This window comes from Jaculus jaculus, chromosome 1 (genome assembly GCF_020740685.1).
Source record: "Jaculus jaculus isolate mJacJac1 chromosome 1, mJacJac1.mat.Y.cur, whole genome shotgun sequence".
In the NCBI taxonomy this organism is placed as follows: domain Eukaryota; kingdom Metazoa; phylum Chordata; class Mammalia; order Rodentia; family Dipodidae; genus Jaculus; species Jaculus jaculus.
In genome coordinates, this window is record NC_059102.1 from 46,329,358 (window position 1) to 46,350,375 (window position 21,018).

General features: G+C 44.4%; 1 non-coding gene across 1 annotated transcript; it reads right to left on the reverse strand.

The window, feature by feature from the left end:
- Positions 1-19,161: 19,161 nt before the first annotated feature.
- LOC123458333 lies at positions 19,162-19,268 on the reverse strand. Its single transcript, XR_006635609.1, has one exon. It is a non-coding gene; the product is annotated as a U6 spliceosomal RNA (small nuclear RNA).
- Positions 19,269-21,018: the final 1,750 nt, after the last annotated feature.

Below are 21,018 nucleotides of genomic sequence, written 5' to 3' on the forward strand. Positions count from 1 at the left end.
CTCTCTTTCTTTCTTTCTTTCTTTCTTTCTTTCTTTCTTTCTTTCTTTCTTTCTTTCTTTCTTTTTTTTTTTTTTTTTTGGTTTTTCGAGGTAGGGTCTCACTCTAGCTCAGCCTGACCTGGAATTCATTATGGAGTCTCAGGGTGGCCTCGAACTCACGGCAATCCTCCTACCTCTGCCTCCCGAGCCACCACGCCCGACCAGTTTTCATTTTTATTTATCTATTTTTAATATTTTATTTATTTTTAAGGAGAGAGAGAGGGTGTTATAGTCACCTCCGAGTTGCTGGGACAAACTTGGAACCACACAGTTTAGGGGCGGGAGGGTTTATTTAAGCCTTCTAGACGTAGGGGCAGGAGAAGCTCTGCTTCCGCAGGTCCGAGCGGAGAAAAGGCAGCAGGCAGCACAGAGCAGCCACACGGCTGGAGAGCCCAGACCTGCCCGGCCCGCGCCGCTCTCTGCACGCCTTTGGGCGAGGGTCAGATCCTCACCAGGTAACACCCCCGGAGCAGGAATCCGCCTGCTAGTGGGCAAAGAAGAAAACTTAATGTTAATAAAACATATGCATCTATCGGACCATATATTTATATTATTACAGTCAAACTACCACAAAGGGAGAGAAAGAATGGGTGCGCCAAGGCCTCTTGCCGCTGTAAACCTACTCCAGATGCATGAGGCACTTTGTGCATCTGGCTTTACGTGCGTACTGAGGAATTAAACTCAGGCCATCGGGCTTTGCAAACAAGTGCCTTTAACCACTGAGCAACCTCCCCAGACCAAGTCTTCATTTTAAAATAGAACTTTATGTTCTAGTACCTTAAAGCAGCACCATTGATTAAAGAAGCTTACCATCTCTCATGCCAGGCTAATGCAGTTCGTAAGACCAAGTATCCTAAAGAATGGTTTAAACTAACATGACTGAGATAACCTGGAAAGTTGGTATGCAAAGTCTAGTTGGGGGTCTTTCTCCACAGCAGTAATCCGAATGTCAGTGAATAGGCCCCAGAAAACAAATTTAAAAGCTGCTCAAAGTATTCTTAAATTCTTTTTTTTTTTTTTTTTGGCTTTTTGAGGTAGGGTCTCACCTGGAATTCACTATGGAGTCTCAGGGTGGCCTCAAACTCACAGCATTCCTCCTACCTCTGCCTCCCAAGTGCTGGGGTTAAAGGTGTGCGTGCACCACCATGCCTGGCTCTTTCTTTCTTTCTTTCTTTCTTTTTGTTTTTGTTTTTTTTTCTTTGTTTGTTTTTGTTTTTTTGAGGTAGGGTCTCACTCTAGTCCAGGCTGACCTGGAATTCACTATGGAGTGTCAGGGTGGCCTCACACTCATGGCAATCCTCCTACCTCTGCCTCCCAAGTGCTGGGGTTAAAGGTGTGCGTGCACCACCATGCCTGGCTCTTTCTTTCTTTCTTTTTGTTTTTGTTTTTTTTTTCTTTGTTTGTTTTTGTTTTTTTGAGGTAGGGTCTCACTCTAGTCCAGGCTGACCTGGAATTCACTATGGAGTCTCAGGGTGGCCTCACACTCATGGCAATCCTCCTACCTCTGCCTCCCAAGTGCTGGGATTAAAGGCATGCGCCATCACGCCCGGCCCCCGGCTCTTTCTTAAACTCTTAAAATCTCAGAAGTGTTGTCTTAAATTTTACATTAATGCAGCATTGAAAGTCATAGCCAGGAGGCTGATAGTTGGTTGTAATATAATCCACTCAGCATTTAAGTGTCCCTGGGTCCTCAACACGCGCACGTGCACACGCACACACGCATGCGCGCGCGCACACACACACACACACACACACACACACACACAGTACCTTTTACATATTTTTAACATGTCTGGCTCTTTGGCAGGTTATACCTAGATGCAGAGCAGCAGTTCTTTTTGATAGTTCACTATCAACTAACCCAACCCAATTTCTTTCTTTTTTTTCACTTAAAAATGTTTTATATTTATTTATTTGTGTGTGAGAGAGTGAGCAAGAGAGACACAGACAGAAAGAGAGAAGAGATGTGCCAGAGCCACTAGCCACTGCAACAAACTCCAGATGCATGTGCTGCCATGTGCCTCTGGCTTTCATGGGATCTGGGGAATCAAACCTGGGTCCTATGCTTCACGGGCAAGTGCCTTAACTGCTCACTCGAGCCCTTTAACTTTTTTTATTGATAACTTCCACAATTAAAGACAATAAACCATGATAATTCCCTCCCCTCCCCCCACTTTCCCCTTCACAACACCACTCTCCATCAATTCCCCTCCCCCTCTCAAATGGTCTCTTTTATTTTGATGTCATCATCTTTTTCTCTGTTATAAGGTTCTTGTGAAGGTAGTACTAGGCACTGTGAGGTCATTGTTATTGAGACCAATTGTGTTTGGAAGAGTACATGGTAAGCAGTCCTATCTTTCCTTTGGCTCTTATATTCTTTCTGCCACCTCTTCCACAATGTAGCCTGAGCCTTGGAAGGTATGATCGAGATGTTCCAGTGCTGAACACTCCTCTGTCACTTTTCAGCATTATGGTGTCTTTGGGGTCAACCTAGTGGTTCACCACCATCTGAAAAGAGAAGTTTCCCTAACCAAAAGTGAGGGTAGCATTAATATATGGGTATGGATATTAAGAAAAGTGCTTACAGGGCAGTTCAGTGAGCATAATATATGCATTTAGCCAGACACCAGCAAATGTTACACTCCTAGCACTCATGAACTCCCATCATAGGCTTTTGACTAGGTTTTCAGGCCTTCAGTCCAATTAGAGAGCAGTTGGTTTTCCCCATAACAGACATGCCACTATTGCACCTCTTGGTCATTTGGCCTGGCTGGACAAACTTAAGTCATGCAGTGTCCATTGATGTTTATCACCACTGATGACTTCTCTCTTCCATAGGGCTGCATGCACTGTAGCTTTTTCCAGCTTTCTGTCAGCTGGTCTATAGGGCGGAGGATTTCAAATCATCTCCAGCAAGATTTCTCAGTGACTTTGCAGTCCAAGCATGTGGAGTCTTCAGCAATAGGGTCTTACCATCTATTTCTGTTGTTAAACCTTGGCAATGTCCTGTAATGTTTTGTGGGCATCAGAGATCTCACTGGCCAAAAACTCACTGGAAGATATCCCATCCCTGGTACTGAAATTTTTCTAGTAACAATCTATGGCTTCTGGGTGTGCCATTATACAAAAATTAGGTTTCTACGTGGCTTATTCATAACATCTTAAATTTTGGTTAAACTCTCCCCCCAATACACACACTCTTCCTTTACTCAATCTCTTGCCCTGATTTCACTTAGTCCTTTTCACCCCCAGTAATCTGTTCGTCTACTTACATATATGCAATACCCTTTTCTTTCTTTTCTTCTTTTTTTTTTTTGTTTGAGGTAGGGTCTCACTCTAGCTCAGGCTGACCTTGAATTCACTCTGTAGTCTCAGGGTGGCCTTGAACTCATGGCGATCCTCCTACCTCTGCCTCCCAAGTACTGAGATTAAAGGCATGCGCCACCACACCCAGCTCAAAACCCTTTTCTTATGTCCTTGCCTCTCCTCCCTCCTTTATAGCCCTTTTCTAGCTTACTGGCCTTTGTTACTGATTTTCACTCCAACTCACATATAAGTCTATACATTTGTAGCTAGGATCCACATATGAGAAAGAACATGCAGCATTTGGTTTTCTGGGCCTGGGTTACATTACTGAGTATAATCCTTTCCAGATCCATCCATTTCCCTGCAAATTTCATTTTTCTTTACTGTTGAATTAAGTTACTTATTTAGCATTTACGTATATGTGATAAACATGTGTATGGGCACTTGTGTGTTTGCAAGTATGTGTGTGGAGGCCAGAGGGCAACACTGGGGGTCTTCCTCAGTTGCTTTTCACCTTTTCGTTTTTGAAGTAGGGTCTCACCCTAGTCCAGGCTGACCTGGAATTCACTATGTATTCTTAGGGTGGCCTCGAGCTCATGGTGATCCTCCTACCTCTGCCTCCCAAGTAGTGGAATTAAAGGTGTGTACCACCACACCCCGCCTCCACCTTATTTTTTGAGACAGGTTCTCTCACTTATCCTAGAGCTCACTAATTCAGCAAGCTGTGGGTATCCTCCTGTGTCAATCTCCCCAGCACTTAGATTGCAGGTGCATACTACCATGCCTGGATTTTATGTGCACACTGACTATTACGACTCATGTCTCCATGCGTATATAGCAAGCGGTTTACTGGCTGTTCCATCTTCCCAGCCCTTCACCCCAATTTCTGCCTGTGTTTGAAATGTTTGTGTCCAGGGCTGGAGAGATGGCTTAGTGGTTAAGGCACTTGCCTGCAAAGCCAAAGGACCCAGGTTCCCACTTAAGCCAGGTGCACAAGGTGGTACATGCAACATGGAGTTCGTTTGCAGTGGCTGGAGGCCCTGGTGTGCCCATTCTTTCTCATCTGCCTCTCTTTCTCAAAATAAAAATAAGCCAAAGTTAAAAAAAAATCTTTGTGTTCTGTGTCCATCATCATCATCTTCTTCTGCATGTGACCAGTGCCCCTTAAAATAGTAGAGGCACATTTTTCCCCCAAATCATGTTGAAAGTAATTGCAAATGCAGTTTGTGGGCTACTTTTCACTTTCTATTTTGCTTGCATATTGTTCTAATAGCTCCCTCCCCTCAGCGCTAAGGAGGTAATGCTCTGAGTTTAGTTTGCAGAGAATAGCTTAGTTGGGTAGTTACCCTGAAATTATCTGGGGTTCATCTCAGGTGAGCCATCTCTTCCTCCCAGCACAGAAGTGACAGAAGAGTCTCAAAAGGTCAGCCTGCCCTTCTGTGGCTACATCTACAATGCATTTTGAAGTGCCTGTCAGCTATACTGGAAACTGTAAGGACGAGATGCAAAGAAATTTACAGCTCCCATTTCTCCCAAACAGACCACTACACTGAACCAGAATGGTAGTGTAGTCTTAGATGCACTTGTAGAGACAGGAAAACAGCAGCCCTAGCTAGTCCCAAATACTGCCAACCCAGAATGCCTCTCGTTATCTTAAGAAATGCCTTTACATTTTATAAATCACATAAAAATAATAGCCATGACATGTGTAGGACTGAGCCAGGAATTTTTTTTTTTTAAAGTAGACCTTTCCATGCACAAAAGAGAGAGGAGAGGTTTAAAATTCTCTTAAAAAAACTTTAATTAGGGCTGGAGAGATGGCTTAGTGGTTAAGCGCTTGCCTGTGAAGCCTAAGGACCCCGGTTTGAGGCTCGGTTCCCCAGGTCCCACGTTAGCCAGATGCACAAGGGGGCGCACGCGTCTGGAGTTCGTTTGCAGAGGCTGGAAGCCCTGGCGCACCCATTCTCTCTCTCTCCCTCTATCTGTCTTTCTCTCTGTGCCTGTCGCTCTCAAATAAATAAATTTTTTAAAAAAACTTTAATTATTTGCAGGTTTGTGTGTGTGTGTGTGTGTGCGTGCGCACACTCATGCATGCATGTATGTATGATGGGGTCTCTTGTTATTGTAGACAGACGCCAGGAACAGGCACCCCTTTGATGCCTCTGGTTTCATGTGAGTGCTGGGGAATTGAACCCTGGCTGTTGAGCTTTGCAAGCAAATGCCTTTAATTGCTGAGCCATCTCTCCAGCAGCCACTTTAAATTATTCAGTTTCTGGCATGTCAACATTACCAGATAACTGAATGTTTTTCAGTCATTTAGATATTCAGACAATCGTTAAAAATCCCATATATTCTGAAACCATGCTACTTTGTAAGACATGAAACATACTAAAAAAAATTATTAAAATAAATATATTGCCCTCAACTTTTACTACGTAATTGCTGAAATTGTTCTCTCTTTGGTCGTTTGATTTATCCAAGCCTAAAGACATGTTTTCTTTCACTTATGGAGATGATAATAAAGTTAAAACATGAAATTTAAGAGCATGCTTTTTGGGGGGTTTGCTCTGTATTGACTATTATTCTGAAACCATCAGGTCCACAGATTTAAAGGCTAAGCACTGTAAATCATTTCATTGCAAAGATATTTATGTATAACCATGCCCAAACAGTTATTCATAGACTTGGCTACAATATGTACATTGCCATTTAAATCTTATTAATAATCATAAAAACTCCATCCAGGCAGTTGCTTACAGATCCTTGTGGAGCCTGACCACTTTTGTTTGTTTGTTTTTTCTGAGTTCTAACTCAAAAAGTGTGAGTCCTTGTTGCCCTTAAAACAAAGAATCTACAAGGGGTAGACAAAAATCCCCCAAGAATTTGACACTTCAACCAATGACTCATTCACATCTCTGGAACCCAGACTGATTGTGGGCTCTTTTGGTTCCTCCCTTCCCCCAGGTAGGGTCTCGCTCTAGCCCAGGCTGACCTGGAATACACTATGTAGTCTCAGGCTGGCCTCAATCTCACAACAATCCTACCTCCGCCTCCTCAGTACTGGGCTTAAAGGCATGCGCCACCATTGTTCGTTTCTTCCAAATTTTTTTTAAAAACTTTATTTGCTTGCTAGAGATAGAGAGGGAGAGAGAGAAAGTGAGTGACTATGGGTGCGCCACAGCTCCTGCCCCTGCAAACAGGCTCCAGCTGCGTGCCCCACTTTGTGAGTCTGATTGGATGTGAGTACTGAGGAACTGAAGCCTGGTGGAAGGCTTTGCAAGCAAATGCGTTTAACGGTAGAGCCATCACTTCAACCCCAGACTCATTGTTCTTCAAAGTCCCAGAACCTGCTGTTATAATGGCTGTGACCCCTCAGGATCCACCCAGCAGAGTCTCTGAAGAAATTTGGGGCATATATTCTGTTTTCAGAGTCAGTACTGCCAAGTGATTATCTTTCTTTTCATTTTTTCTTTTGCCCTCATTACTATTCTCAGTCCTTGTCACTTTCCTGGAGGTCCTGTGTGAGGAGTAAAGTGGAAGAAAGAGACCACTTCTTTCAAAAGTTGAACTTGGATGCCGGGTGTGGTGGTGCACGCCTTTAATCCTAGCACTTGGGAGGCAGAGGTGGGAGGATCACCGTGAGTTTGAGGCCACCCTGAGACCACATAGTGAATTCCAGGTCAGCCTGAGATAGAGTGAGACCCCACCTCAAAAAAAAAAAAAAAGCTGAAGTTGGTATTTTAATCAACAAAAGGCTAAGACTATAAAGAACATTTAGTAATATGGTCACACCAAATGTTTGTGTTTAAATCAACTTAAGGTTTTGGAGTGCTCAGCAACACACATTGACAAAAAGAACAAACTAGCCTAATTATGAAGAGAAACTTTTATGTTTTTAGTGAGGAAACAAAATGAGAAAAGAATTGACCTTGATATTCCATTCCACTTCAAAACAGCTTTGACACCAGCCATGTGGTGTGTGCCTGTAAACTCTGGAGGCTGAGGAGAGAGGATTGCCATGAGCTGGAGGCCAACGTAATGCTGTCTTGATCACATGCAAAAAGACAAATAGGGCTGGAGAGATGGCTTAGTGGTTAAGCGCTTGCCTGTGAAGCCTAAGGACCCTGATTCGAGGTTCGATTCCCCAGGACCCACGTTAGCCAGATGCACAAGGGGGCACACGCATCTGGAGTTCGTTTGCAGTGGCTGGAGGCCCTGGCGTGCCCATTCTCTCCCTCCCTCCCTCTCTCTCTCTATCAGCCTTTCTCACTCTATCTGTCCCTCTCAAATAAATAAATAAAAAATGAACAAAAAAAGACAAACAAACAAAACCCAAGAAGTCTTTTAGCCTTAAAAACAGAACAGCAAACAAAATCCCAGGTGTGATGGCTCACATCTGTAATCCTAGCACTTGGGGGGCTGGGTCAGCCTGGACTACAGAGTACATGCCAGGTCAGCCTTGGCTGCCAAAAAAGAAAAGAAAAGGGGGCTGGAGAGAGGGCTTAGCAGTTGAGGCGTTTGCCTGCAAAGCCAAAGGATCCCAGTTTGATTCTCCATGACCCACGCAAGCCAGATGCACAAGAGGGCGCAAACATCTGGAGTTTCTTTATAATGGCTGGAGGCCCTGACGCACCCATTCTCTCTCTCACTCTCTCTCTGCCTCTTTCTTGCTCAAATAAATAAATAAAATATACTTAAAAGAAAAAATATAAAAAGAAAAGTTTATGTTACATATTAAACTTGGAATTAAATGCTTTTTAAATGCTATTAAAATTTCATCTTGGGGCTGGAGAGATGGCTTAATGGTTAAATGCTTGCTTGTGAAGCCTAAGGACCCCAGTTCGAGGCTCGATTCCCCAGGACCCACATTAACCAGATGCACAAGGGGGCGCACGCGTCTGGAGTTCATTTGCAGTGGCTGGAAGCCCTGGAACGCCCACTCTCTCCTCTCTCTCTCTCTCTCTCTCTCTCTCTCTCTCTCTGCCTCTTTCTCTGTCTGTTGCTCTCAAATAAATAAATAAAAACAAAAAAAAAATTAAAAAATTTTTCATCTTGGCTGCTGGTTCAAACATTTTTTTTAGGAAAACTTAACATAAATGGTAGTCTACACTGGCATTGTGTATTAATAGCAAACGGAGTCTTTGAATTGTCTTGAAATTTTGCTGAGTGGGCATTTGAGGGGCTATAAATAGTATTTGCCTTCTTTGCTCTTCTTTGCTCTATCCTCAGTGACACCAGTATGCAGTAGGTTTGGAACACTGCCTCAGGTGTGAGCACTGCTAAGACGCCACAGCTGGCCCTAAGAGGGTGGGCTGCCAAGCCCCCCTGGGCTGCAGGGCTGAGGTCAGGACCCACGCCTCCCATCCTGCTCTGGCTCATTGGTCTGCCTCTCTTTTGGACGGTTTATTGCATGTGCTGAATCTTCAGATGCACTGTAGACATGCATTCCCACACCATGATAACTGATTTTCCCCATCAGAGAAGGTTAGGAAAAGAAGACTAAAATCTGGGAGGTGAAATGCATATGGCTGGAATGTCCCCCCTGCCCCAGCTGTTAAAGATTGAAAGTTAGTTTCCTGCTGTCCTTGGTGTGGGGGATGGGGCGAGAGGGAATCCTATAGCTACAACTCTTTATATAGGCCAGGGCGGGCTCAAGCTTTCATCAGTCCTCCTGCCTCAGCCTCCTAAATCCTGGAATTACTGGCATGTACCACCATGTCTTAGTCTTCCAATAATTCATTTAACGATTTTTCTTTTAGGTAGGGTCTTAGCCATCACAGATTAACATTGAATTTGCTATGTGGTCAAGGATGACCTTGAACTCCAGATTCTTCTGCCTCCACCTCCTGATAGCTGGGGTTTCGGGGATGTACCACTGAGCCTTGTTTACGCAGGGCTGGGTATGCAACCCAGCGTTTCTGCTGTAGTTACCTTCTCACTGCTGGCACCAAGCTCCTATGGGAGGAGAGTGCTTATTTATTTACTTATTTATTTACTGGCTTGCAGTCCCTGTGGGAAGCTTCATGATGGCAGGGAAAAGCTTGGCATGAGCAGAGGCTGGACATCACCTCTGCCCCAGCGGGTGGACAACAGCAGCAGAGTGAGCTGAGTTCTGGCTATAACACCTCTAAGCTCTCCCTCAACAACACAGCTCCTCCAGTAAGAATCCAGTTCCCTAATTGCCACCAGCTGGGAACAAAACATTCAAAATACATAAGTATATGGGGGACCCCCAATTCAGACCACCCTAACCCACCCATTCCCCCCAAAGCCTGTTTCTTAGTCAAAACTTAGCAACTCATTTAGCACAAAGCCTGGTAATAGGAAATCTTTATTTATGTACTAGTAAATCTCTCTCTCTCTCTTTCTTTGCTTTTGTTTTGAGATGAGGTCTCAGTATGTAACCCAGGCTCCCAGGCTGGCATAGAAATTGCTACTATATAACCCAGACCAACCACAACCTCAGAATCAGCATCACCAGTGCTGGGACTGTATGCATGCTTTCCCTTTCTCTTCAGTACTCAGTAAAACTTGAGTAAACTCCTTTCCTCTGTGTGAGCTTTCCTTAGCTTGTTTAGGCCAATGATGTTTTTTATTTATATGTTCATTAATTTGCCCACTTCCATAAGAAATAGTGAGAGCTCACAAAGTACTCCCTGCCAGTTATTTTACATTTGATTTCTTTTTTGCTGTTGTGTTTTGTTTGTGAGATCTTACTATGCAATCCAGGCTGTCTTGAACCTAGAAATCCCTCTGCCTTTACCTCCAAGTTTGGGGGAGTGTAGGCCTGTGCCTTCATACCAGGCCATATATCTGATTTTTTTTTTTGTGCTATAAAAACAAACATCACAAGAATTTTCAAACAGCCTTTTCTATTTGGCATTCAGTAGCTTTTTCCCAGCAAAAAATAATTATTATCTTGATGGAGCCAAACCCCATTCAGATGTCTTTTGTCATGTGACACGTTAAGTCTGCCTAAACTTTTGATCTATAATGTAGTCATTAATGAACATAGGAAACACAGAGTCTTTAAAATGCAAAATCCTTGGCCTTATTTCTAAGAGATTCCAATGAACTTACTGGGAAAAGGGCCAGGTCTGCAGTCTTTTTTAGGCTCTCCCTCGAACTCTCTAACGCGTTGTCAAGGATGAGAGCCACGGGAAGGGAAGGAGTGCTCGAGGTCAGCACTCTACTTTGGTGTCAATAAACATTTAATGAGATTTCTGGCTGCGGAGTATTGTGGGAGGCAAAGAAAAACCTCCCCCCCTCCCCACCCAGCAGAAGGATGAGGTGATAAAAACTTCTTCATTTTCTTTCCAATTTAAAAGTTATAAAAGTAACATAGTCTTCTTGTAACAACTCCACAATATCATACAAGATGAGAATTCCATTTTCCTCTTATCTTACTCTATTCCCTTTCCTCCAGAAAGTGAGAACAGCTATCAGTTCACTGTGCATATGTCCAGTTTGTATTCTATTTAGTTGCATTTATAAGTATCCATACTTTGACACAATAGGTTGATTGTGAGTGCGCATTTGTAAGACATAAAAATACATTCACTGATAAACGGGAAGTTCAAGGGAAAGACATGGAAGTAGCAGAAAGGGTTAGAAGGTGAGTGAAAGGTAGCGCTTCAAATGCTGAGAAGTGAGCCACCTGGTGGTGCAGCCTGCAGGTGTACCTACCCAAGAGACGAAGGCTTGGGGATTGCAAGTTCAAAGCCAGCTTGGGCTACAGAGTGAGTTCAAGTTAGCCTGGACAACTTAGTGAGATCCCATCAAAATAACAAGCACAAACAGGGCTGAGGAGATATCTCAGCAATTAAAGGTTCTTGACTGCAATGCCTGATGGCCTGGGTTTGATTCTTCAGTACCCGCATAAAGCCAGGTGCACAAAGTGGTGTATGTCTAGAGTTTGTTTGCAGTGGCAAGAGGCCCTCCTGCACCCCTCCATTTTCATTCACTCTCTTTTCTCTCTCTCTCTCCTCCTCGATCAAATAAATGAATGATCAAATGCATGAATAAATAAATAAACACACACATATGTTTTAAAGAAGCACAAGAAGGCTTGGGAGATGGCTCAGAAGTTAAAGCTTAACAGCCAGGGTTCAATTCCCTAGTACCCATGTAAAGCCAGATGCACAATGGGGTGCATGCATCTGGAGTTTGTTTGCAGTAGCAGGAGGCCCTGACACACTCATACTTATTCTTTGTTTCCCAAATAAATAAATAAATAAAATTTTTTAAAAAATTTACAAAGAGGGCTGGGGATAAAGCTCAAGTAGAGCCCTTAGCTTAGCAGATAGGAAGTTTTTAGGTTTAATTCCTAGTATTTCAAAAAAGAGATGACAACGTATATTTTGCATTGGTTAATATTCTTTTCAAAAAATCTATTATTATGGGCTGGAGAGATGGCTTAGCAGTTAAGCGCTTGCCTGTGAAGCCTAAGGACCCCGGTTCGAGGCTCGGTTCCCCAGGTCCCATGTTAGCCAGATGCAGAAGGGGGCACACGCGTCTGGAGTTCGTTTGCAGAGGCTGAAAGCCCTGGCGCGCCCATTCTCTCTCTCTCCCTCTATCTGTCTTTCTCTCTGTGTCTGTCGCTCTCAAATAAATAAATAAATTAATTAATTAAAAAAAATCTATTATTATTATTGTTGTGCATGCATGCATGTGTGTGTGTGTGTATGCGTGCGTGCGTGTGTGTGTGTGTGTGTGTGCATGCATGTGTGTGTGTGTGTGTGTGCGCGTGTGCATGTACATGGGTGCTCCAGGATCTCTTGCCACTGCAAACAAACTTTACATAGGTGGCTAGGAAGTTGAACTGGGTTGGCAGGCTTTGCAAGCAAGTTCTTTTAATCACTGAGCATCTCCTCAGCCCCCAGCGAGTATTCTTTATGTTAAACTTCTCTTAATGCATGAAATGTAATAAAAAGTTATGTATTTATTTTTATTTTGTAAGTCTTAAATTTAGAAAAAAATGTAAAAGTTGTAGTTCTTATGCACCCTACATCAGTTTCCCCTATGATTTCATCTTACCTTAGCAGATACATTTGTCACAATTAATGAACCAATACATTATCATTAAATAAACCCTTGCTTGATTCAGAATTCTATAGTTTTTGTTTGTTTGTTTGTTTTGCTTGCTCTCTAGCCCAGGCTGACCTAGAATTCACTATGTAGTTTTAGAGTGGCCTTGAACTCGGCATGATCCACCTACCTCTGCCTCCCAAGTGCTGGGATTAAAAGTTTTTACCTAATGTCTTTTCTGTTCTAGGACTCCATGCACACTATTATATTATTACTATGTTTAGTCATTATGTCTTTTTTCCTTTTCCTTTTTTTTTTTTTTTTTTCAAGGAAGGGTCTCACTCTAGCTCAGGATGACCTGGAATTCACTCTGTAGTCTCAGTAGCCTCGAACTCATGGTGATCCCTCTGCCTCCTGAGTGCTGGGATTAAAGGCGTGTGTCACCACACCCAGCTGATTATATCTTCTTAATGGTTGTCTCCAACAGCAGCCCAGACTTTCCCTGTTTTGATGACCATGACAATTTAGAGAAGCACAAATCTTTGATGTCATTTTGTAGCATGTCCCTCAAGTAGGATTTGACTGATGTTGTTTGATGATTAGCCTGGGGTTATGAGTTTGGGGGAGGAAGAGCACAGAGATATATCATTCTCTTAAAGCCACAGGCTGTGATATTGTCCTTGGTCTCCTGGCTGAGGTAGTGTTTGTCAGGTTTCTCCATGGAAACTTTCCCTTTTCTTCTTTCTCCACTGGAAACTTTCCCCTTTTTCCTTTTTCTCATTCTTCTTCTTCTTCATTTTTCATTCTGTACTCTTTGGAAGTCTATATATATAGTGCACACTTAACGAGAGGAAGTTATGCCTTATATCTTTTTTTTTTTTTTTTTTAAATTTTTATTAACATTTTCCATGATTATAAAATATATCCCATGGTAATTCCCTCCCTCCCCACCCCCACACTTTCCCGTTTGAAATTCCATTCTCAATCATATTACCTCCCCATTACAATCATTGTAATTACATATATACAATATCAACCTATTAAGTATCCTCTTCCCTTCCTTTCTCCACCCTTTATGTCTCCTTTTCAACTTACTGGCCTCTGCTACTAAGTATTTTCATTCTCACACAGAAGCCCAGTCATCTGTAGCTAGGATCCCCATATGAGGGAGAACATGTGTATGCCTTATATCTTTATTTTGAATTCTTCTGCATGGAAGGACTCAGCAAACTGCCCCTAACTGTCAGTCCCAGCAGTATGCTGAGAATTCACTTCCCGATTTTCCAGAAAAGGAAGCAAGGCAGCGCTGTCACCCAGGGAGACAGGAGGGGGTTTGAGAGCTTAAGACTCAGATCAGGGTCTTGCTGAGCCTCGCGCGTGGCAGCTGCTTTAGCCAGTCTAGTCAAATCTGCAACATACAGCTATGGGTGTGGTATAGAGGGAGCGCTCCCAGCCACAGGGGAGGAATGAGCTAGCAACGAAAGATTACCTCAAAGGAAGACTGAAATCATCGTCTGGGCTCCAGCAAGCTTGAGAAGCCCCTTCGCCCTCTGACCCTGCCGCCTGTAGCACAGGCGATCTCTCTCTTGGGCCAGCCCCACTCTCTTCCTGAAGATTTCCTCGGGGCACACCCCCCAGTCCTGAGGACACTTAGGTTTCGAGTTCACAGTTCATCACAGTTCACTCAGGAGGTGCACACAGGCGATCGGACCTTGCTGCACATGGTTCGGCCTCAGCTGTTTTCCTGAACCTTGGTGCAAACCTCCATGAGCTCATAACTCTTGCATTTTGGATACCGACTCAGCACTACGTGGATGATGTCAGGCTCTGCTGCCGGCACCAGGGCGCCTCCAGCCGCTGCAGTTGAGCACCAGACGCGTGTGCCACTTTTGTGTGCATGTGCAACCTTGCACACGTGTGTCACTTTGTGCGTCTGGCTTATGTGGGGTCTGGAGAGTTGCACATGGGTCCTTAGGCTTCACAGGCAAGCACCTTAACTACCAAGCCATCTCTCCAGCCCCTAAAGTAGATTTTTAAAATTACTTGTTTCTTTATTTTTGTGTATGTGCATGTATGATATTGCACGCGTCTTCACGTGTGCCTATAGGCACAATGGGAAATCAGAGGACAACTTTTGGGTGTCTCCTCTCCCTTTCACTTCCTTTGAGGCAGAGTCTCTTTGATTCTTACTGTAGTTCTTTGATGGCCTTGCTGTGGGCTTCTGAACTTACCAGGAACTTTTTCTGTCTCTGCCTTCCTTCTCACATCAGTGTGCCACATGGCTTTTTGCTTTGTGACTTCCGGCCTGGGGATTAAACTGTTGTACTCAGGCTTGAGCAGCAAGCACTTTATCTGCTGCGCAAGCCGCCCAGCCCTGTCTTTCCCCGACCATCTCCTTACAAGTGACTTTTCATTCTTAGGCTCGGTAGCTTTTCATGGGCCACGTCTCACCCTCAAGGTGCCCCCTCTGTGTCGCACTTTAGTTGTGCTAATCCCTTGCGGTCACCTTGTCCTTAGCCGCTTTTTGCACACGTTTCCTTGCCAAACAGTGCCCTTTTCTCACCATTCTCGCCTTTCTGCTCTTTTACCATAAACCTACCAGCAGGGGGCAGTGGCCATGGCACACGCAGCCTGGATATTGTATCATCTTTAATTTCTTTCCACCAAACACTTTAGTCCATTACTTTTGAATTCATCCTCATTCAAATTTTCAGGGCATTGGCAAAAGAAAAGCACACTATTCTTTGCTAAAATGCAACACGAATGGCCAATAGCTCAGTTCCTGATAGAGCACTAGTCTTTTTTTAAAAAAAGTATTTATTTATTTGAGAGACAGAGAGAATGGGTGTGCCAGGCACTCCAGCCACTGCAAACAAACTCTATATGCATGCGCACCCTTGTGCATCTGCCTTACGTGGGCCCTGGGGAATTGAACCTGGATCTTTTGCCTTTGCAGGCAAGTGCCTTAACCACTAAGCCATCTTCTCCAGCCCAGAACACTGGTCTTTTGCAACTTCATGAGCGCAGTCCTCTCTTTCCACACTTCGGCTGTGTTCTGGTCTTCTGAACCAGCCATTACACTCTGCTTCTAGTATTCTAGGGCTTCTCTAGCCTTCAAACTCTCCCCAGTCACTCCACAAAGCAGTTTCACAGGCCTCCGGCTCATATGATCAGGTTTCGCACAGGAATGGCTCCACTCTTTGGCACCAGTTTTTTTTTTTTTTTTTAATTTAGTTATTCTTCTCCTACAGGTATGGATGGAGAGATGCCTCCCTCTACACTCCCTCCGATCGCAGTCACACAGCAGTGTTAGTTTCTGTGTTCCTCAGGGAGAAAAACTTCCACTAAGGCATACGTTGGGCAAGTAGCAAAAGTTTCTTTTTGGCAGGCAAAAGAGTGAAAGTGGAAAGTGGAAAGCGAAAGTGGAGAGCGCCCTGGGTCAAGCGACAACTCCAGGCTGTCGCCTCGCGGACCCATTATGTCCTGTCCGACACTCTTCCTGCCTTGCCACTCCCGAAGCAAAAAAAAAGGAGTTGAGCCCTTTCTTGAAATGGGTGGAGGGTTTTTTTTTTTTTTTTATAAATTTTTATTTATTTATTTATTTGAGAGCGACAGACACAGAGAGAAAGACAGAGAGGGAGAGAGAGAGAATGGGCGCGCCAGGGCTTCCAGCCTCTGCAAACGAACTCCAGACGCGTGCGCCCCCTTGTGCATCTGGCTAACGTGGGACCTGGGGAACCGAGCCTCGAACCGGGGTCCTTAGGCTTCACAGGCAAGCGCTTAACCGCTAAGCCATCTCTCCAGCTCAGGTGGAGGGTTTTTTAGAAGCCATCCTTACCTACAATTCAGTCTGTGACAATGAGGTCCATTAGGCACAAAACGATGTGCAGCAGCTTAACTCCCTTGAGGTTGAGAGGTCATGACGGCCAGGGCAGCGCTGCCCGGCCCGTGCGTCTCAGGGAGGGAGGGCTCTGGTGTTGTCCCCCTTCTGACCCAGTTACCTTAGCTGCTGCTCACACCAGCTAGAAATCTTCTTTTGTATCATCCTCAGTGTTCCCAGACGAGTCGTTTTAATCCCAACATTTGTCTTAACACTAACAATTACTGAGACAAAATACCCGATAGAAGCGATTTGTGGGAGGAAAGGGTTATTTAAGAGGATGCAGTCTTCATGGCAGGCTGGGCATGGCGGTACAGCGCCACGGTGGCCAGAGTGCAAGGTGACTGCTTCACATTGGGGCAGAATACATGATTTTATTACTTTTATTTTATTTATTTATTTATTCATTCATTCATTCATTCAACAGAGAAAGATCGAGCGCGCGCGCGAGAGAAACAGAGAAACGGACGCGCCAGGGCCTCCAGCCACTGCAGACGAATTCCAGCTGCTTGTTCCCGTTCCCCCTTGTGCATCTGGCTAACGTGGGTCCTGGAGAATCGGTCCTGGGTCCTTTGGCTTTGCATGCAAATGCCTTAACCGCTAAGCCTCCGGCCAGATTTCATTCTTTCTAATACTTAAAGGATTCATTGCATGTTATCTTTCATTGCTTCTGCTTTGATTATACCACCAGAGGGCACCACTTTCCTGGGATTTTTTTTCTGATTGTTGCCCATATTATTTAGTGAGTCAACCAAATCAAATATGAAATGATGTTCATTCAGGACGGCTTTTACTGCAAAACTGATTGATGCCTAATAAACTAAGCACTCCAGCACACCACGTATGTCACCGATTTAGCCTATTTTAAAATTTTTTATTTATTTGCAACAGCGATAGAGGGGAAGAGGGAGAGAGAAAGAGACAGAATGGGCACGCCAGGGCCTCCAGCCACTGCAACCGAATTCCAGATGCATGCCCCACCTTGTGCATCCGGATAATGTGGGTCCTGGTTAATTGAACCAAGGTCTTTTGGCTTTGCAGGTAAATGCCTTAATAGCTAAGCCATCTGCCTAGCCCCTCTTTTGTCTATTTTTAAAAATTGGGTCATTTTCTTTCTTTTAAAAAAAATTAATTAATTTACTTGAGAGAGCCAGAGAGGGAAAGAGGCAGAAAATGGGAGAGAGAGAGAGGGTGTATGTGTGCCAGGGCCTCCAGCCACTGTAAACCAACTCCAGATGCATGCACCACTTTGTGCATCTGGTTTATATGGGTCCTGGGGAATCGAACCAAGGTCCTTTGGCTTTGCAGGCAAATGCCTAAGTGCTAAGCCATCTCTCCAGTCCCTCATTTTCTTAATGTTGTGTTTTATCAGTGACTTGAAAAAACTATAGACTTCAGTTGGAGATATAGCTTAGCAATTAAGGTGCTTGCCAGCAAAGCCAATGGACTCAGGTTTGATTTCTCACTACCTATGTAAAGCCAGATGCACAAGGTTGCATATGGATCTGGAGTTCATTTGCAGTGGCTGGAAGCCCTGGCATGCCCATTCTCACTCTCTCTCTCTTTCTGTATCTACCTTTCTCTCTCAAATAAATAACTAAAAATATTTTTTTAAAAATAGACTTGAGCTGGAGAGATTTCTCAGTGGTTAAAGGTACTTAATTGCAAAGCCTAATGGCCTGGGATTGATTCCCAGTATCTAGGTAAATCCAGATGCACAAAGTGGCACATGTATCTGGAGTTTGTTTGCAGTTGCAAAAGACCCTGGCATACCCATTTTCTCTACTTGCAAATAAATAATACATTAAAGTTTAGAAACTACAGACTTTAATAAGTGCAGAAATGCATGGGGAAAGATGTAACAGCAATAACTAAAATATTTCGATTTTTGGATCTGTTTTTTGCATGCATGTACAAATATACCACTGCAATATATTTGAAATTAGTGGCATTCAGCGATAACTACCAAAACCCCAGTGGATCACAAATGGTCCCTGCAGAGTTGCTGTTTATAATATTCCATTCCAGATGCTTCCCTTAAATTTCTTTGTTTCAAACTATGCTGGCCTTTCCCCTGTGCCTGTATGCATTTCTTCCTTGAAAATTCACTATGATGTCAAGCAATGAAAATACTATATAGCAAGATTTTCTGAAAAGTCTATCAGTTTTATCAAAGATTTAAAAAAAGTATATCCAAAACTTCTTCTAATTTGTATGTGTCTTAATTACAGCTTGCTGTAGTTTTGGATTTTGGTAGTCACCAATAACTGTGTCTATGGATTATGTCTTTACATATTACCTGCTTATAGGCTTTTTTTTTTTTTTTTTACAAGGTAGGGTCTCACTCTAGATCCAGGCTGGCCATGAACCCACAGTGATCCTATCTTTGCCTTTTGAATGCTGGGATTACGGTATACACCACCATACTCAGCCTGATTGTTTTGTTTTTCTTTCCACCCCCTCCTTCCCAAGATTCCCTGAGCCTTGGTGCCTGTGCTTGGTGGATGTCCAGCTCTCAGCAGCTTCTGGATTTCCCCTTTGGTGCATTTGCATGTCCTCAGGGTCTGTCTCCATCACCCTGGCCCAGGTTGTCAGGCTCACCATGGAAGCAGCTCTCTTGCTCATCTCATCAGTTCCTTTGGTTTCATCTGGGCCCTGGCTGATGCACGAGGGATGGCTCATCTCCTGCCAGGGAGTCAGCTCTCCTTGTCTTGTTGAGAGATTTTGGTTGTCCTCAGTTCTCATCATTTTCTGAAAAAGAAAAGCAGATTAATGGCATTCGCAAGACCTTGCTCCAAGCCTCTCTTGGGCTGGCCTTGCCCTCCCAGGCAGCCACCCAGGGATCTGCTTATAGTTTTTTGTGTTTTATTTTTAATCTTTATTTCTGTGTTTCTCAAATAAACCTGGCTAGAACTATGAAAAATTCCATGAAGTTGTTTGTCATCCTTGTGCCGGGACCAAGCTCAACTTTCCTGTATTGTTTCAATTTTAGTATGCATGCTGCTGAAGTGAGCAGCTGCCTGTAATTTTTTTTTTCTTTTTATTGACTATCTCCAGTCATATACACAATGCACCCAGATCACAGTTCTCTCCTAATTATCCTTCCTCCCATATTTTCTCTCCACGGAATCCCCTCCCCCCTTTTTTGAGGTAGGGTCTCACTCTAGCTCAGACTGACCTGGAATTCACTATATAGTCTCAGGATGGTCTTGAATTCATGGTGATCCTCCTACTTGTGCCTCCTGAGTGCTGAGATTAAAGGTGTGCGCCACCACACCTGGCTGTAGCCCCTCTTCTTTTGCAGGCATCCTTCTCCTCTCATATTTTGAGATCTTATGTAGGTAGTGTCAGCAACTGTGAGGTCATGAATTTTAAGGCTGATTTGTGTCTGGAAGATAGTGCTCCATTAATATTTTTAGGTGGATTTATATCATCTTGCTTTTTAGTGTTTCTTGTGTTATAATGTATATATTTTTGCATCTTGGATTAAGTTAATGCTTGGATTTTCTAGCTAGCTGGGTATTCTTAGCTGTATCAATTGATTTGATGTTAAATATTTTCAGGGTAGGAGCTTAAGGTGTTAGATGTGGCTCTTAAGACTCTGAGAGTATCTACAAAGATGTTCTTAGGGGTTGAGTTTCCCTGCTATGGGAGTATTCAAGTAGGCTGAGTGGAATAAAACATAGGTAGATTCTAAAAATTAACTAAACACTGTACCCATTCAGTCAAAAACAGCCCCAAGTATGTATGCCAGAGTAGTTATTATAACAACCAGATCCTCTATCAACACAGAGGTTAAGATTTCTGGTCTGTTGAGGGATCCCAGTCAGCTTGTGACCAAGTGAGACGCTTCCCTGGTGCAACCCCAGTTACCTTGGATGAGTTTGGTTTCAGTCAAGTTGCTGCCTGGGTCGTCAGGCTGCTGTTCTGATTTCTGGAGCTGGGCACTGGCTTTTCCTACGGGGCAAACCAAGCCTGGCAACTGTGGCCCTGTAGATCAGCACCCCCGCTGCTGGAACTGCTGCTGCTTCTGGGTCTGCCGCTGCTGCCACTCCTGGGTCTGCTGCTGCTGGGGCCGCTGTTACCAGTGCTGGAGCCGCTGATGTTGCTGCCGAACTCTGCTCCTGCTTGGGTCCCGCTGTTGGCGTGGCCGGGTCCCGGGCTGCTGTTCTGTTCGCCGGAGCTGGGCTCAGGCGGTGGGGGGGGGGGGGGGGAGCCGCGGCTGCTCTGGTTCTCTCGCTGCTCCACGTGTGCTTCTACCTCGCGGTCTGCTCCTCCGCTGCTCGCTGCCGCTCTCCCCTCACGTTTCCTGAGCTGCGGAGAGCGCGGTGTGAGGGGAAGCACCCGCACCTGGCTTTTCCTGCAGCTGGAGGCGAGTCTGGCAGCTTTCTGGTGCACCGCCACTGTGGCGGTTAGCGGAGCTGCCCGCGCTGCTTTTGCCGGCCTGTGCGGGCTCTGGATGCTCTGGATCTCTCCTACTTCTCCACTGTCGCTTCAGTTTCCTATATACCTCACTTTTTAGTAAAAATGTGTATTTTGCTGAGGTTTTTTGGTCTTTTTTCCCCCCAGGCTGCTTTGGCGTGGTACCTACGCCACCATCTTAACCGGAACGAAGATAGTGCTCCAAAGCACTTCTTCCTTTGGCTCTAGTTTCTTTCTGCCACTTCTTCTGCAATGGTCCCTGAGCCTTGGAAGCTGTGACAGACATGTCTCAGTGCTGAACACTCCACTGTCACTTCTTAGCACTTTGATGAGTTTTGAGTTTC